We start from the raw sequence: 19,811 nt of genomic DNA, 5'->3' as shown, positions 1-19,811 counted from the left end.
AAAGTTTACTTATTCTGAAACAAGAGCTAGATAAGAATAAACAAAACAAAACAAAAACCCTAAGAGGAGTAAGTGGAGGGAAAAAAAACTCTCTGGTTAAGAAGATTCTATTTACTTACATAGTTTATCTGTTTTTAGATTTGAAACACTATGGTCTTTCATCTTCTCCCCTCAACTACAATTATGAAGATCCTTAGAAAACCCAAATAGCAAACAGATGAATTAAACTGGAATCTAATTAAATTGGCCCTAATAACATTTAAGCGTGTCCAGTCTGCAAGGAACTCAAAAACAGAAGAGATTGAACCCAGGACCTTGTACATGGGAAGCAGGCACTCAACCACTAAGCCACATCTGCTCCCCAGAAGAGTCTTTTCAGTGAAACAAACAGGATCGCATAACCCCACAGGGTCTGGCTTTCATAGAAACCAAAATCAACAACACATGGTTCTCTTTGGTCATCTATACTTTGGTTAGGTCATTTAAAAATATTTCTTGGTGATACAATTTGGCAATGGAAAGGTCCCAAAGAATTCATTTCAAAGGAAAAAGGCTAAATTGTAAGTTAGTCTTAGGGTATACAATTTGGAATAAGTTCACTAACTCAGAAGCTGAAAAGGAAGGCCTACTGGGAGCAGAGGATTCGGTACATTACAAGGGCAACCAATTATGTTCAGCATTAACAACTAATATCTAATAGAACGGAATTCAGTATTCCCTGGAGGCTTTTTCTTTATGAGAGATACCTAGATCTCCCTCCAACTGTGACAGAGATCCAGGTATAAGTATGCTTTCAATCTTCTCCTTTTACAATGGTCTTAAATGAAAAAATCTGACTACTGTTTACATGGACAAATGTTCCTTACCTAGAAACCATCTGCAGAAAATAAATTCCCTCTTCCTCTAAAGTTATTTTTTTTTAAAGCCAATCTCTACGTCAACATTAATGTTCTAACTAAATGGAACAAGGACAGGCAGGAAATTCCTAGTTTAAATGTTCATTCCAAAATTCATGACGCAAGGAAAAAATAAAACCACAGAGGGAGACAAGATAGGGGAAAGTTAGAACGTCTTTCTTAACTGGATTTCCCAGCTTCTGATAATTTCTGTCAGAATTTAAAAGATTAAGACAGGCGGTGGACTTGGCCCAGTGGTTAAGGCGTCTGTCTACCACATGGGAGGTCCGCAGTTCAAATCCCGGGCCTTCTTGACCCGTGTGGAGCTGGCCCATGCGCACAAGAAGCACTGTGCCACGCAGGGGTGTCCCCACGTACAAGGAGTGAGCCCCGTAAGGAGAGCCGCCCAGCGCAAAAGAAAGTGCAGCCTGCCCAGGAATGGCACCACACACAGAGAGCTGACCCAGCAAGATGACGCAACAAAAAGTAAACACAGATTCCCGTGCCACTGACAACAACAGAAGTGGACAAAGAAGAAACAGCAAATAGACACAGAAAATAGACAACCAGGGTGGGGGAGGGGAAGGGGAGAGATATAAATAAATAAATAAATCTTTAAAAGATTAAGACAGGGAAGCAGATGTGGCTCAAGCGATTGGGCTCCATCTACCATATAGAAGAAGGTCCAGGGTTCAATGCCCAGGGCCTCCTGGTGAGGGTAAGCTGGCCCATGTGGCGAGCTGGCCCGTGCAGAGTGCTGGCCTGTGCAGGAGTGTTGCCCAGACAGGAGTGCTGGCCCATGCAGAGAGAAGGCATGGCAAGATGACGCAACAAAAAGAGACACAGAGGAAAGATAATAAGAGATGCAGCAGATCAGGGAGCTGAGATGGCACAAGAGAATGATTGCCTCTTTCCCACTCTAGAAGGTCCCAGGATTGGTTCCCGGAGCTGCCTAATGAGAATACAAGCAGACATAGAAGAACATATAGTGAATGGCAACAGAGCAGAAGATGGAGGGAGGGGGGATAAATAAATAAATCTTTTAAAAATAAAATAATAAAATATAACAACATGTATTTTAACAAAATTCTGTAAAAGCATACATAACCATTTGAGGCAAGAATCTCATACTTAAAAAGTAAAAGTTTTAGGATGGCAGCCAGAAGGGCAGAAAATTTTTTTGGTTACACATAGAGAGATGGACTCTAAGGTATATACACAAAGGTAATCTGCTCAGACTCAAACTCCTTTTATATAAGATAACTTCATTTATAAACCAAAATTCCAATTTCCCTGAAGATCTTTTCTAGGTAGAAAAATACTCTTATGCTAAGATCTCCAAATTATGTATTACCAACCATTGATTAAAAATTTAAATCCAAACTTCTTTTCTTCTCTCTACCATCAGTGTAAAGCTTTTCTTATATACAGTAGTCACCAGAGAAGAGCTGAATAAATAGCTTTGGTTTACTCCAGTCAAGAAAATTTAGAATAAAACTTCTTTTGAAGACACTTATGAAAAATTTTTCCTTAACACTGTTTGCAATACTATTTAAAAAAAAAAAAAAACAACTTACCTGTTTACTTTACACATCTTCAACTTTACATATCATTTGTATTTAAATGAAATGATAGATTGCACTCAAAATGTGGATTTTTTAAAGCCATGGCAAATATTTCTATGCATCTCATTCTGCTTTTTCCTTCATGATCTTAAACTATGTTTAAAATAAAACTATGTAAGGGAGCGGATGTGGCTCAAGCAGTTGAGTACCTGCTTCCCACATGGGAGGTCCAGGGTTCAGTCCTGGTGCCTACAAACAAACAAAAAACCAACTCAGGGGATCCATTGTACGTCAGTGGATGAGCATCAGTTTCCCAATACAAGTTCCCAGGTTAACTCTAAAGATGATGAATGAGACTTTTTAACCAAATTCTGAATCTCACACAAGTATTTACTTCAGGATTTCTCAAAAGAAAATCTCACAAAAGCCAATGATATATTTGCAAATAAATGACTAGTGAAAAGGATTTACTAGTTAAAATTACCATTCTTGTATCTTGCCATTAACTACAAATGCTGTTTTTTTTTTTTTTTAGTGCTCTCTCAAAATTATACTTAATACTAATTAAGTCAGAAAAATCCAAGCTAGTTCTTCTAGTGAACTGGTCTTTGGGAGAAGCAAAAATGAAATGTGACTCGACCTGTCTGTTAACATTTACAAGAAAGGAGTGATTACTTTTGCCAGCTATGTCACACAATGTAGAAGATATTACTATAATTTTTCTTTATGTAAATTCCCCTTTTAAAAAGTGTTCTGGGGGTAAATTACATCAAAGCAAGACACATCTAAACAAAGCCATATATCTTATGGTCTTAATAAAGAGCCGCCACCACTGAAGGCTTTTTTTGGGGGGGTCTTTAAAGACTAGATTAATCAAATGATGACATTCTCCAGAATCACCGTACAGCTTTGATAAAAGTACCTCTGAACCCTTTCCATCTGATGACCATGAAAAAAAAAAAAGACTAGATTAATACTATTATACAAGACAAAGAGGGAGGTTCCCATTGAAGACTGGTAGGTATCTTAGCTAAGCCATAATACCAGTCTAATAGCTACCATATCCTGCAAAATGACTCAAAACAAACAGGCATAAGCAAGAGTAATGGCAAGGCTTCCAGAGCTTAACCTGGGCAGAAAATTCTGGTGCTTATCTTCCCATTTGTGGGGAAATGAATACTGCATAAATTACGGATAAGTGATTCTTTGAAAATAAAGTCTTTTCCTGAAAATGTGAACACGTACTTTAATAATACACTGGTACAAATAAGCTTCTCTTCTGATATAGCAGATTTTTGTAAACCAAGTCTGTTTACTATCAGTAACAGAATGTATCCTCACCAAAAAATGTCCTAAAATAATGAAGCTAAAATAGGAGACTCTCCATCAGTACCACAAAATAAAGCCTACAAAAATCCCATAGAGGGAAACGGACTTTGGCCCAGTGGTTAGGGCGTCCGTCTACCACATGGGAGGTCCGCGGTTCAAGCCCCGGGCCTCCTTGACCCGTGTGGAGCTGGCCCATGCGCAGTGCTGATGCGCGCAAGGAGTGCCCTGCCACGCAGGGGTGTCCCCCGCGTAGGGGAGCCCCACGCGCAAGGAGTGCACCCCATAAGGAGAGCCGCCCAGCGCGAAGGAGGGAGCAGCCTGCCAAGGAATGGCGCCGCCCACACTTCCCGTGCCGCTGACGACAACAGAAGCGGACAAAGAAACAAGATGCAGCAAAAAGACACAGAAAACAGACAACCGGGGGAGGGTAGGGGAATTAAATTAAAAAAAAAAAAAAATCCCATAGAGTTCAGTTAAAAGTAGGAAGAGTCAGGTTAATTCATTCAACAAATATTTAGTGAGCACCAATTATATAAAACATTCTTTGGGATGGGCTGGTAAAAAAGGAAGACAAGGCTCCTAACTCTCTGAGGTTAAAGAGATAAATGCCTTTAACATTTACCCAAAGAGGGTGACCACAGTTTAAAAAAATAATTTTTTTTACATAGGAACTAAAAAAAGCTTCATAGCAGAGGTTCCAGGGAGAAGGGGGGAAATAACAAATCCATGGGGTTATTGTTCCATATAAGAACATAACTTTCTTCTAAAGAAACATTTAAAACATTTCTCTGCAGCATAAAATTTAAGGTCAATGTGGCAAAAATCATGTAACCAACTCCATTCAAGTTTAGTGATGAAGATGACAGAGCAAGATAACTACTTGGTGGCAAGACAGATACTTGCCAGCACTCAGAGTTTGCACTTTTAATGAAATACTTCACTCAAGTGAAAGCAGGAATAATCCTAGATCCAAAGGGTAGTTTCCAATCACAATTCTTGTGACCTGAATGAACGACATGAAGACAGGATGACACGAAAAGAGCTGAGAGAAAACACACAGGTATCTGCTATTCTACAGCTGAACTTATTACCCTGACTTCTATTTTATGGGCTTATCTAGTATATATTTTTAATAATACTAAGCAGAATTTTCCCCCAAATTCTTAAAGATAGTTCGATATATTCATGAGACAGGTGGCTACCCAAACTAGATGCTAAGAAAGAAGTCTTACTCAAACACTTGCAGTAAGCACACTATATTAGAGAAGAGTAACAGTTTTCATTTGTAACACCTCAGGATTCCAAGTACTCAAAAATCTGAATAAGATCCAAGTTTAAAGGGGAAAAAAGCATGGAACATAAAAATGAAAAATATAATTTAAATTCATTATATAGAGTAAAATACAGTGGATTAAAGATTCCAGGAAAAATAATTATAAATGAAAACCAATGGTTACTGAAATATTTGGTCCCTGAACAAAATTTATCTGTAATAATTCTAATCTAATATTAAGGTGAAGACATATTTTTCAAATGATTATTCTGGCTAAGAACGATCCAAGAAATTCTTCTATAAATATCAGTTATATCTGGATCATGCTGAACTTTTAAAAGTTAACACACTCCTGTGACTTTTACCGGAACTATAGTTGGTGCTGGGGTTTAATGTATACCCAGGGGACCTGAATCTCTGGACTGACCATGTGATAGCCAGGCCCTGAGCCTCAACAGACTTGCAACCCCTATACTCTGGTTTATTGGACTTATCCCACTCAGCTAACATGGAGGTGAAGAAGGTCAACCACCACACCAGGGAGCCAAGAGTGCATCCAGCATCCATGTGGAATCTAAGCCCCCTCTTGATATACATGTGGAGTGGACACAACCATTCTAAGGTTCACAGGATGGAGGAATAGAGTATGGATTAGAGTAGACTTACTGATATTCTATTCATGAACTATTGTGATTAGTAATCGAAGAAAATGTGGCATTGGTGTGGAGAAAGTGGCCATGGTGGCTGCTGGGGGTAGGGAGTGGGAGGAAGAGATGTTGATGTGGGGGCATTTTCAGGGGTTGGAGTTGTCCTGGGTGGTGCTGTAGGGACAGTTACCAGACATTGTAGGTCCTTCCATGGCCCACTGAGTGGACTGTGGGAGAGTGCGGGCTATGGTGTGGACCATTGACCAAGAAGTGCAGTGGTGGAAACGGACTTTGGCCCAGTGGTTAGGGCGTCCGTCTACCACATGGGAGGTCCGCGGTTCAAGCCCCGGGCCTCCTTGACCCGTGTGGAGCTGGCCCAAGCGCAGTGCTGATGCGCGCAAGGAGTGCCCTGCCACGCAGGGGTGTCCCCCGCGTAGGGGAGCCCCACGTGCAAGGAGTGCACCCATAAGGAGAGCAGCCCAGCATGAAGGAGGGAGCAGCCTGCCAAGGAATGGCGCCGCCCACACTTCCCGTGCCGCTGACGACAACAGAAGTGGACAAAGAAACAAGATGCAGCAAAAAGACACAGAAAACAGACAACCCGGGGAGGGGAATTAAATAAATAAAAATAAAATCTTTAAAAAAAAAAAAAAAAAAAGAAGTGCAGTGGTGCTCAGAGATGTATTCACCAAATGCAATGAATGTCTCATGATGATGGAGGAGGTTGTTGTTATGGGGGGAGGAGTGGGGTGAGAGGGCTGGAGGGTATATAGGGACCTCATATTTTTTTAATGTTACATTAAAAAAATAAATAAAGACAAAAAATATTTTTTAAAAAAGTTAACACAAGAACTTCATGAACTGGTTTGAAGATCATTCAGTAGTCATACATTTAGGGGTGAGAAGTAGGCTATTAGTTTAAAAAGTAGTAAAAGAAAACTCAGAAGGGAAAAGGTTTAGGGGAGGATTTAGTTATTAAAGTTTATGAGAAATAGCTATTGGATATGAGCCAATAAAGATGCAAAATATTAAAATGCGAAAGTTGCCAAGTTTATCAGATTCCAAAAAGACACAGAAAATGTCAAAGCCTCTGGCCCCTTATAAAAGAGGACCAGGATTCCAAGCTATGAGAGGTTTTCCTCATCTCCTTTGCTCTCTAATAATGACGATGAATACAAAAATACTGAAGCAAATGAGAGAATTCAAATAATGAGATATTCAAGACAAAATCAAACCAGAGAAGCTAAAACAAACAAAAAAAGATGGGTTATGTAAGAGGTGGTTCTTACTTTATATATAATGGTGAAAAATGAAAACAGTTTAATGTCCTCAAGGAGGCTATGGACAAAATAAACTATGAAATATTCATTCATGAAACAGAAGGATGTAGATCTATATTTATCAGCATGGATAAAATCTTGAAAAACAAAAATGAACAGGGAATCGATGTGGCTGAAGCCATTGAGCACATGCTTCCCACGTGGGAAGTCCTGGGTTTGGTTCCTTATACCTCCTAAAAAAAACAAACAATAAGCAAAACGAATGAAAAACCCAATTCAGGGGATCCAATGTGGCTCAGTGGTTGAGCGCTGGCTTACCACATACAAGGTCCAGGGTTTAGGGAAGCGGACTTGGCCCAGTGGTTAGGGCGTCAGTCTACCACATGGGAGGTCCGTGGTTCAAACCCCGGGCCTCCTTGACCCAGCCCGTGTGCAATGCTGATCCGTACAAGGAGTGCCCTGCCATGCAAGGGTATCCCCGTGTAGGGGAGCCCCATGCGCAAGGAGTGCACCCCATAAGGAGAGCCGCCCAGCGCAAAAGAAAGTTCAGCCTGCCCAAGAATGGTGCTGCACACACTGAGAGCTGACGCAACAAGATGACACAACAAAAAGAAACACAGATTCCCGTGCTGCTGACAACTACAGAAGCGGACAAAGAAGATGCAGCAAATAGACACAGAGAACAGACAACTGAGGTGCGGGGTGGGGATAAAAAAGAAATTTAAAAAATCTTAAAAAAAAAAAAAAAGGTCCAGGGTTTAATCCCCAGCCCCCGTATCTAAAAAAAAAAAAGAATGAAAGCAACAAATGTAGAATTTATACATATATAAATATATATTCATATATACATATAAATATAATTTATTGTGTAGAAATTAATCACTTAAAGTATACCTTTCATGGATATATAAATACCTACACTGCACTGGATGGATACACACTAAATTCATGGTAATAGGTTCTCTCTGTGGAGGGAGGATGGAAAACAGAACTAAGAAAGTAAATAACACCAATGTTTATAGCAGCAGTACACAAGAGCAAAACGTGTCCATCAATAGATGAAGGGATAAGTAAAATGTGGTCAATATATACATATTATTCAGCCATAAAAAAGCAACCTTGAAGACATGTTAAATTAAATAAGCCAGACACAATAGGACAAATACTTTATGATCTCACCTATATAAAATAACTAGAACATGCAAATTCATAGAGACAGAAAGTACATTACAGGTTAGGAGGGGTAGAGGGTACAGAATTTCTGTTTGGAGTGATGAAAAAGTTTTGGTAATTGATGGCAGTGACAGCAGCACAACATTATAAATGTAATTAATACCAATGAATTGTTTATTTGAAAAAGGCTAAAATGAGAAATTTTATGTTGTATATATGTTACCACAATAAAAAAAAGTTTTAAGTGAATAAAAAAGACTCTCTTCAAAAACCAATAAATTCAGGGGAAAATACAAATTAGAAAAGCTAAAAAAAACCTTCAAAAACAAAGCAATATTTTAAATATGCAGTAATGTACTCTGAATCAAACTAAAAAGAGCCAATGTTTTCAATCCAAATCTCACTAATGAAAATACTAGTTTTTGTTGGTAGAATAAATATTTTTTCCCAATTGACAGGAATTATATATAGCACTAGGGTTACTTAAACAGAGGGAGGAAAGAGACTGACTTCATAAATTCCATTTAGAAAGCTTATAGTAATACAGCATTATCTTCATAGGGACTAAATCCTTATAAGGAATGTTTCCATAGAGCCTCTTCTCTCCTCTTGCCACCATTCTACCTTCAAACCTCCTTAAGAGACTTATTTCCCTCCCGTTCCCTAATATTTCACTCATTCCCCTCTAAAGGACCAATGCCCCCTTCTTTAATCACTTCCAATTTAGTACCTGAACTCAAAGATTAAAAAACAAACAATAACCAGAGACTTGTTTTTGCCTTTTCTCCCTTTTCAAAACATGTTTTTCCTCCTCCTTCCTTTCCTTTTTCCATCCTCAACCAGTTTTCTTCCTTCTGTTTTCTAACTGACCAACAGCTGCTTTCAACTGTCAGCAACCCTTGGCATGTTTATACTGGTTACACTTTTCGCTTCTTAAAGGAAAAAGATAACTTCCAACTAAAACAATCCCACTCTACAGTCCAAAGGCCAAATAAAGGGGGGGAAATGAAGTAAAAAAAATACCTTATTTTGCTGCCTTTCATTCTGACAATATGGCTAGGAATAAAGCTTTAATTACAAATAAAAGATCAAAACCAAACTTACTCTACCACTTGTACATTTTATCATCTTTATGACATTTAACTTTATCTGGATCCTCTACTGCACAAGTCACTTTGGTTAAGCATTATAAAGCCACCTAGTACAGGTTTGTCCAATTGAGTACTATAATTTCCATAACCTCAAAATTCACATTATAGATATAACCCATGCACCCCACCCTTACCCCTACCCCCATCCTCCAGGTTTCCTTTAAAAGGACTTCGAAAGTCCTTTTGTGTTAAGTGCTTTAGGCTATATAGCCACTCTCTCACAACCAATATTCCAAGGTACTTTGACATTCATGGTCTTATTTTGGATTTTTAACAGCTCTAGGAGATATACAGGGCAGGTATTTTACAAATAACACAACAGTTCAAGAGTTACAATTTATCATAGTCAGGTGGCTACAGTCACATTGCTTGAGGTCAGAATTTAAGTCTTTCAACTCCTAATCCAATACTTTATAATTCCTGAGACTAGATGATTCTTAAATAACGTATGGTCTTTTATTAAACATGTAGGAATTAGAAAAATATCTGATAGAGATACATTTATATATCCAAGTTCTCAATTCTAGTTTCATTTTCAAATGGCAACCCCTGAAAAGTATGTTCTTCCGTTCTAATAAATTCTGAGCACCACTATTAATAGAGACTTCATTGAATCATCTACTTCTAAGAATGGACCTTGAAAACAAATCCTATAACCTTGTTCTTTTAGAATTAATTTCCATCATTATCATTAAGTTTTTAAATAAAATGCTTTCTTTTCTAGAACATGTTAGAGTTATTTTCTGACCTGAGTTTACAAAAAACCAGGGTCTTATCCCCCAGATATCTGCATTTCTCCTCTGCTATAAGCTTATAGAATTAAAAGGAACAATTTCTACCATTCCTTAATTATACTCATTTGAGGTATCTAACACAACTATAGCATCAGATGGCACCACTTTCTACTCAATTGTTCAAGCCAAAAACTCTTTTCTCATATCCCAAGACCTGTCAATTGCCCTGCTTCCCAATATATTCTGCATTTATCCATTTCTGTCTAAACCACTGTTTTGGGTCACTTAAACAGGGATAACTGGTTCCTAACTGATTTGCCAGGTTCCTCTGTAGCCCAATCCACAGTGAGCTTTTAAAATGTAAATCAGGGGAAACGGACTTTGGCCCAGTGGTTAGGGCGTCCGTCTACCATATGGGAGGTCCGCGGTTCAAACCCCGGGCCTCCTTGACCTGTGTGGAGCTGGCCCACGTGCAGTGCTGATGCGCGCAAGGAGTGCCGCCCCACCCAGGGGTGTCCCCCCCACGCGCAAGGAGTGCGCCCGTGAGGAAAGCCGCCCAGCGTGAAAAGAAAGAGCAGCCTGCCCAGGAATGGCGCCGCCCACACTTCCCGTGCCGCTGACGACAACAGAAGCGGACAAAGAAACAAGACGCAGCAAATAGACACCAAGAACAGACAACCAGGGGAGGGGGGAAAATTAAATAAATAAATAAATCTTAAAAAAAAAAAAAAATGTAAATCAGGTAATACCACTCCTCTGTTTAACCACACTTAGCAGTCCAACCCTCATCCTTCCTAAGGGTTTGTTTCATGTCAGTCAATCCTCTACACTGTTTACAGTATACACTGTGATCATCTTCTGGGTACATTTATAGTGCAAGGAGGCAAAGACTCAATTGAGAAAAAACAGTCTTTTCAACAAATGCTGGGAAAACTAGATCACCATAAACAAAAGAATGAAGGTGGACCCCTATGTGACATGATAAACAAAAACCAGAAGAAACTACAAAACTCCAAGAAGAAAATGTAGGGACGCATCTTCAGGATCTATTGTTGTTAGGCAAAACTTCTTATAGACTTTATAAAGTACAAGCCAACAAAAGAAAAAAATAGAGAAATGGGATTTCATCAAAATTAAAAACTTTCATGCATCAGAGGACTTTATCATGAAAATAAAATGACAACCTATATATAATGGGAGAAAACAGTTAGAGGGAAACGGATTTGGCCCAGTGGTTAGGGCGTCCGTCTACCACATGGGAGGTCCGCGGTTCAAATCCCGGGCCTCCTTGACCCATGTGGAGCTGGCCCACGTGCAGTGCTGATGCGCACAAGGAGTGCCCTGCCACGCAGGGGTGTCCCCCGCGTAGGGGAGCCCCACGCGCAAGGAGTGCGCCCCATAAGGAGAGCCGCCCAGCGTGAAAGAAAGTGCAGCCTGCCCAGGAATGGCGCCGCCCACACTTCCCGTGCCACTGACGACAACAGAAGCGGACAAAGAAACAAGATGCAGCAAATAGACAGAGAACAGACAACCGGGGAAGGGGGGAATTAAATAAATAAATAAATCTTTAAAAAGAAAAAAAAATAGTTAGAAATTACACATCTAAAAAGAGTTTAATACCCAGAATATATAAAGAAATCCTACAACTCAAGAACAAAAAGACAAACAATGCAATTAAAAAAGGTGCAAAAGATTTGAATAAACATTTTCCAAAGAAGACATACAAATGGCTAAAAAGCACATGAAAAAATCACTAGCCATTAGGAAATGCACATCATAATGAAATACCATTTCACACCCACGAGGATGGCTATGAAAAGAAGAAAAGAGAAGAGAAGAGAAGAGAAAAGAAATCACAAGTGTTGGAAAGGATGTGGAGAAATAGGAACACTCATTCACTGTTGGTAGGAATGTAAAGTGCAGCTGCTGTGGAAGACAGTTTGGCAGTTCCTCAGAAAGCTAAGTAAAGAACTACAATATGAATTGGCAAACCCAATTTTAGGTATACAAGCAAAGGATTTGAAAGCAGAGACCTGAACAGATATTTGCACACCTATACCCATAGTAACATTATTCACAATTGCCAAAAGATGGAAGCAAACCAAGTGTCCATTAATGGATGAATGGATAAACAAAATATGGTATATACACACAATGGAATATTATTCAGCCATACAAAGGTATGAAGTTCAGATGTATGGTAATATGGATAAACCTTGAAGCAAATGTGTTGAGTGAAATAAGCCAGACACAAAAGGACAAATCTTGTACAATCTCACTGATATGAAATAATTAGAATAACAAACTCACAGAATCAGAATCTAGAATATAGGTCACCAGTGGACAGGGTACAGGTAGAGAATAGGGAGTTAATGTTTATATTATACAGAGTTTCTATTTGGGAAGATGAAAAAGTTATACTAATGGATGGTGGTGATGGTAGCACAACATTGTGAACATAATTACCAGCACTGAATTAAATATTTCAATATGGTTAAAAGGGGAAATTTTAGTTTATATTTTTGTATTACTTGAATTAAAAATTCAAAAATAAATCCATGAGACTATACAACATAGTGAACCTGTAAACCATGGACTACAGTTACTAGTATAATTATAAATTTTGCTTCCATCATTGTAACAAATGTACCACACAAATGCAAGGCATTAATAATAGGGTAGTATATGGGAACCCTGTATTTTATACAAGATTTTTCTGTAAATCCACAATTTCTTTTTTTAAAAAAACAACTCACTAGACAGTTTCAAAATATTTGAACATGTAGAAGAAAGGAACAGTGAACTTGAAATAATATAGTGTGAAGAGCAGAAGAAAAAAAAACCTAATGACAAAAAATGAACAGAGCCTGTGGGACCTGTGAGACACTATCAAGTGTACCAACACGTGCATCCCTGGAGTCTGAGAAGGACAAGAGAAAAAGTATTTGACAAAACAATAGCCAAAACTTCCCAAATATGAATGATACACACCCAGGAAACTCTAACTACAATCAGGATCTAAGAGATCTAAACCAACACACATTACGTAGAACTGACAATATCCAAAGACAAAGAGAAGATCTTGAAAGCAGAAAAAGAGCAGCAACTTGTTATATATAAGGGATCACCAGTAAAATTAACAGCAGATTTTTCATCAGAAACCACGGAGGCCAGAAAGAAGACAGTGCAATGGCATACTTAAAGGTTCCATATCTGGCAAAATTAGCTTTCAAAAATAAAGGAGCTGGCACTGGCCATTTTATCCAGGTTGTGTGGCCATTCTTGCAAGATCGTTACTAAAATTCTTTTCTCCTCAAGGAAAGAAAAGAAAAAAGAAAGAAAAGAACAGAAAAGAACAGAAAAGAAAAGAGAAAAGAAAAGAGAAAAGAAAGAAGTTATGGGGGAAGCGGACGTGACTCAGCTGATAGAGCATCCGCCAACCATATGGAGGCTCCAGGGTTTGATCCCAGGCTCTCCTGACCCATGTAGTGAGCTGGCCCATGCGCAGGGAGTGCCTTGCCAACAGGGGTGCCCCCGCGTGGGGATGCTCCACACGCAAGGAGTGCACCCTGCAAGGAGAGCCACTCCACGTAAAGGTGCCGCCTGCTCAGGAGTGGCACCAAGCTGACACAGCAAGATGATGTAACAAAAAGGAGATGCAGTTTCCTGATGCCAGTAAGGGTGCAAGCAGGAACAGAAAAACACACAGTGAGTTGACACAGAGAGCAGGTGGCGGGGGGGAAGGGGAGAGAAATAAATAAAATAAATCTTAAAAAAAAAAAAAAAGGAAGTTATGGGAAGTGGATGTGGCTCAAGCAATTGGGCTCCTTCCTGTCTACCATATGGGAGGTCCAGGGTTTGATTCCTAGGGCTTCCTGGTGAAGGCAAGCTGGCCTATAAGGCAAGTGAGCCTGAGTGGAGAGCTGGTCCACGCAGAGTGCTGGCCCACACAGCAAGCTGGCCCAAGTGGAGTGCTGGCCTGAGCGGAAGCTGGCACAGCAGGATGACACAACAAAAAGAGACAAAGAAGAGAGACAACAAAAGATGCAGCAGACCAGGGAGCTGAGGTGGCGCAAGAGATTGAGCACTCGGAAGGACCCAGGATCGGTTCCCAGTGCCACCTAAAGAAAAGACAAGCAGACACAGAAGAATGCACAGCAAATGGACACAGAAAGCAGACAATGAGGCAGGGGGGGAAATAAATAAAATAAATAAAAATCTTAAGAAAAAAAAAAGGAGCTAAATAAGTGCTGGGAGGGAAATTTATAGCCCTAAATGCCTACATTAAAAGAAGAGTTAAAATCAAAGACCTAATTGCACATCTGGAGGAACTAAACAAGATCAACAGACTAATCCCAAAAAAAGCAGAAGGAAAGAAATAAACACAAATAAAAATAAAGGAGAGGGAAGCAGATGTGGCTCAAGCAATTGGGAGGTCCTGGGTTCAGATCCTGGTGCTTCCTAGAGAAGAGCTGGCGTGGTGGACAGGCATGGCAGCTGACACAACAAAAGAGACACAAAAAGGAAAGACACAATAAACCAGGAAGCTGAGGTGGCTCCGGTAACTGAACACCTCTCTTCCACATGGGAAGTCCTGGGTTCAGTTTCCTAGTGGCCCCTGAAGGGAAGACAAGCAGACACAGAGAGCACACAGCAAACAGAGACCACAAACGACGACGGGTGGGGGATAAATAAAATCTTCTAAAAAATAAATAAAGGAGAAATTAAGACATTTACAGATAAACAAAAGCTAAAAGAATTCATTACCAGAAGACCTGCCCTACAAGAAATGCTAAAAGGGAGTCACTCAGGCTGAAATTAAAAAGACACTAGACAGGAACTCAAAACCATAAGAAGAAATGAAGAACAATGGTAAAGGTAATTCCATAGGTAAACATAAAATCCTGTATTATTGTACTTTTAGTTTTTAACTGCTTTTTTCCCCCTGATATGACTTAACAGGTCAATCCTGATATGACTTAACAGGTCAATGTGTAAAATAACAATTAAAATCTATGTTAATGGGCATACAATGAATAAACATGTAATCTGAGACAATAACAATATAAAGGGCAAGGGATATAGATATAAAGCAGTAGAGTTTGTATACTGCTGAAACTAGGTGGGTATTAGTTGAACCAGGTTATTGGTTTAAGGCAGAGGTTTTTAACAAGGGGTCCATGATCTTGAATTGAAATTCAAAAAAACATTATTCTTGTGGGGATGTGCTGGTGTGGGTATATTTATTAAATAATACATAGTATAGTGTGGACCCAGTAAGGGGTCTGTGATTTTCATCTGACTGGCAAAGAGGTCCACAGAACAAAAAAAGGTTAAGAAACCCTGGTTTAAGATGTTAATCATAATTACAAAGGCAATCACTAACTAAAAAATACAGAGAAAAGGAATGAAGAAGGGAACCAAAATGACATACTATAAAAAAGCAACTAAAGACAAAAAAGGGCAGTAATGGAGTAACTGAGGAACAAAAAAACATACGAAACACAGAAAACTATCTAAATGGCAGAAGAAAATCCTTCTCAGTTATTATTTTAAATGTCAATGGATTAAACTCCCCTATTATAAGAGAGAGATTGGTAAACTGGAAGAAAAAGAACAATCCATTGATACGGTGCTTACAAGAAATTTACTTTAAATAAAAAGATACAAAGAGATTGAAAGTAAAAGGATGGAAAAAGATATCCCATGCAAATAGTAATCAAGAGAGAGCCAGAGAACTTACTGGTATTCTCCTGTAGACTTACTGTGATTCTAGCAATGGAAGAAATTATATCATTGATGTGGAGACAGTGGCCACTGGAAGTGCTGAAGTCAGAGAGAGGGAAAAAGAGGTGTAATATAGGGGCATTTTCAGGACTTGGAATTGTCCTGAATGACACTGCATGTCATTTTTCCTGCCATAACCTACAGAATTGAGTGGGAAAGAGAGTAAATTACAATGTAAACTATAATCCATGCTTAGTGGCAGTGCTCCAAAATGTGTTCATCAATTGCAATGAATGTACCATACTAATGAAAGAAGTTGTTAATGTGGGGAAAGGTGAGAGGTGTGCCGAGTGGGACATATGGGAATCCCTTATATTTTTTATGTAACACTTTACATAATCTAAGTATCTTTTAAAAAAAATTAAAAAACATACTAATAAAAAGAGAGAGAACTAGAGTGGGTAAAGTATTGTCAGACAAAATAGACTTTAAGTCAAAAAAGTATACAAAAAGACAAAGGATATTTTATATTGACAAAAAGCTCAACCAAAATAAAGAAAAAATAAAAAATAAATAAAAATTAAAAAAAACAAAAAACAAACAAAAAAGTTCAACCAGCAAGAAAATATAATGACTATATATGCACCTATATGCACATCAAAACAATGCCACAAAATATTTGAAGCAAAAATAGTTCAACAATAATAATTGGAGGGAAGCAGATGTGGCTCAATGGACAGAGCTTCTGCCTACCACATAGGAGGTCCAGGGTTCGATGCCCAGGGCCTACTGGCCTGTGTGGTAAGCTGGCACACATGGAGTGCTGCTGTGCACAAGGAATGTCGCCCTGCACAGGAGTGTAGCCCACCCAGGAGTGGAGCCACCCACACGGGGAGCTGACGCAACACAAAAGAGACACAGAGAAGTGACAATATGAGACACAACCAACTAGGGAGTTGAGGTGGAACAAGAGAATGATCATCTCACTCCCACTCCGGAAGGCCCCAGAATGGTTTCCTGGAACCGTCTAATGAGAATACAACAGACAGAGAAGAACACACAGCGAATGGACACAGAGAGCAGATAACTGGGGGTGGGGTGGGGGAGTGATAGGGAGAAATAAAATAATAATAATAATTGCAGACTTCAATACACCATTTTTAATAATTGAGAGAACATCAATAAAGAAACAGAGGATTTAACACTATAAACCAATTAGACCTAAAGGACATATATAGAATATACCGCTCAATGACAGCAGAATATACATTCCTCTCAACTGCACATGGAACATTTTCCAGGAGAGACCATATGTTAGGCCACAAATCAAATCTTAATAAACCTTAAAAATACTAAAATTGGGGAGTAGGTGTAGCTCAATGGTTGAGTGTCTGCTTCCCATGTATGAGGTCCCATGCTCAATACCTAGTACCTCCTTAAAAAAATAAAAAATTCAAATCATGCAAAATATATTCTTAGACCACAATGGAATAAAGCTAGAAGTCAATAACAGAGGAAAACTGGAAAATTTACACATATGTGGAAAATAAACTATATCCAATTAATCAATAGGTCACAGAAGAAATCACAAGGGAATTTAGGAAATATCTTGAGATGAATGAAAACAAAAATACAACATACCAAAACTGATGGGATGCAATGAAGGCAGTATCAGAAGGAAATTTATAGATCCAAATGCTTACATTAAAAAGGAAGAAAACTTTCAAATCTGAGGCCTGATTGACAATAGCCAAAAGTGGAAGCAATCCAAGTTTCTTCATCAACAGATGAATGGGGAAAAAAATGTGGTATATCCATGCTATGAAATACTATCCAGTCACAAAAAGAAGAGCTGGCATACATTATGACATGGATGAACTTTGAAGACATCATGTTGACTGAAATAAGCCAGGCACAAAAGATAATGTATGATTTCTCTTATATAAAATACATAGACTATGCAAATTCACTAGAGACAGAAAGCAGAATAGTGGTAACTAGGGATGGAGGAAGGGAAGAATGGGGAATTATTGCTAATTGTGCTTGAGTTTTGGTTTGAGATGACTGAAACAATCTGGAAAAAGTGGTGAAAGTTATACAATACTGTCAACATATATAATGTCAAAGAACTGTCCACCTGAAATGATTTTTACGTATATTTTACAATTAGAAATAAATTATTTAAAAAAATCAATTTATCATAATGGGATTGAGGAGCTGGGTCTGTTTTCTGGAATGGGAAGTTAGCTTAAAAAAAGAAAAACAAAAGGCAGAAATAAGAGGGGTTTTTTTGGGGGGGTGAGGCAGTAGAGATGTAAAAAACACTACCATTTTAACAAAGTGATTAGTGTTAGTTATAGTGAAAATCTGAGACAACTTGTTATTACTACTTAAGTCTTCAAGAGTTAAAGACTAAGCTGATCTGAATAAAGTAAGAAGGAAGTTCCTCCTTATTAGTTGAATACTTTGAGAGCAAGGGACAGGTGGCAGACTTGGCACAGTGGTTAGGGCGTCCGTCTACCACATGCGAGGTCCGCTGTTCAAACCCTGGGCCTCCTTGACCCGTGTGGAGCTGGCCCATGTGCAGTGCTGATGCACGCAAGGAGTGCCCTGCCACGCAGGGGTGTCCCCCGTGTAGGGGAGCCCCACGTACAAGGAGTGCGTCCCCTAAGGAGAGGCACCCAGTGCAAAAGAAAGTGCAGCCTGTCCAGGAATGGCACCGCACACATGGAGAGCTGACACAACAAGATGACGCAACAAAAAGAAACACAGATTTCTGTGCCACTGACAACAACAGAAGCGGACAAAGAAGACGCAGCAAACAGACACAGAGAACAGACAACCGGGGTGGGGGGGAAGGGGAGAGAAATAAATAATTCTTTAAAAAAAAAAGAGAGAGCAAGGGACAAGTCTCAGACCACCCTGTATTGTGCCTAGCACACAGAAGATGTTAACAAGTATCTGATGAATACAATAATTCTAGAAACATAAAAGGACCTTACAAACATCCAAATGATTTTGTTTCACAGATCAGGAAACTGAACTCCCAAGAATCTCAGTGGCTTGCCCAATGTGATATATTACATAAAGGGGGCCAGCAGCAGAGCTGAGGCAAGAACCCAAGCTATCATACATCTCCCGACAGTTAAGTTTTAAAAAGTGAATGGTGGGTAAATGAAAGAAAATGCATTGGTGAGAAAAAATCAAACTCTGTAATTAAGGAAATGGGTTTAAAAATGCAAAAAAGACCTTGGTGAGGAACAACAGATACCCATTATGTAGAGTTTAAATCAGCCAACCAAATTCTCATTATCAAAAAGGATAATGAACACAAACAAAAAAAACACACACACAATGTTGACAACCCCCAACTCAGCTTTCCAGGCTCACCTCCTGTGTCTGTTCAAATTAAGTCAACTGTCAAACTACCCAGTTCCACTGCTGTCTATATTTACAACAGAATTAAAGTGGCTATACAAATTGGATTTCCTTCATAGGATGTGAGGTTACAAAGATATAAATTTATAACTTTATTTGTTCTTGACCCTCTATAACATTTTCTCCCTTTAAATTTAACCAAACCTATACTAATAAAAACAATATAGACATGACTATATAGCATCCTCAAGATGCTAAAAGGTTTTATTTCTGGAAAACCCTTCCTTAGAAGCAAAGACCCAACATCCAAATCAAAGTACTGTCAAATATTTAGCGTGCCCATTTTGAGATAGGTGTATAGATTATGTAATTTTTAGAAGAGTAAATTTTCCCCACCCATACTAACAGTGAAATCACAAAGACAGATTTTTATTCTAAATCCAACAACTAATCTCAACATTCCCATACATCACCCCTCCACCAACACCTTGCATTGCTGTGGAACATGTTACAGATTATGAAAGAACATCATTAAACTATCACTGCTGCTCTAGCTGCCATCTTCCATCTGCGTGTGTGTGTGCCTGATCTCAGCTGGCCTACCTGAGATCCTGTGAGCACCAACCCCTAATGCCCTGCACAGCCCCATTTCTGCTGC

At 39.0% G+C, this 19,811-nt stretch overlaps 1 protein-coding gene and 1 non-coding gene across 2 annotated transcripts in view; one reads left to right on the top strand and one right to left on the bottom strand.

The window, feature by feature from the left end:
- The window catches only part of SPOP (speckle type BTB/POZ protein), a 98,334-nt gene that overhangs the window by 34,980 nt on the left and 43,543 nt on the right, over positions 1-19,811 (bottom strand). The gene's annotated exons all lie outside the window — the stretch shown is intronic.
- LOC111765140 (small nucleolar RNA MBII-202) lies at positions 3,340-3,409 on the top strand. Its single transcript, XR_002797563.2, has one exon. It is a non-coding gene; the product is annotated as a small nucleolar RNA MBII-202 (small nucleolar RNA).

Source organism: Dasypus novemcinctus, chromosome 21 (genome assembly GCF_030445035.2).
Source record: "Dasypus novemcinctus isolate mDasNov1 chromosome 21, mDasNov1.1.hap2, whole genome shotgun sequence".
NCBI lineage: Eukaryota > Metazoa > Chordata > Mammalia > Cingulata > Dasypodidae > Dasypus > Dasypus novemcinctus.
Note: the sequence above shows the minus strand (reverse complement) of the source record. Positions and strands in the feature narration are given on the sequence as shown.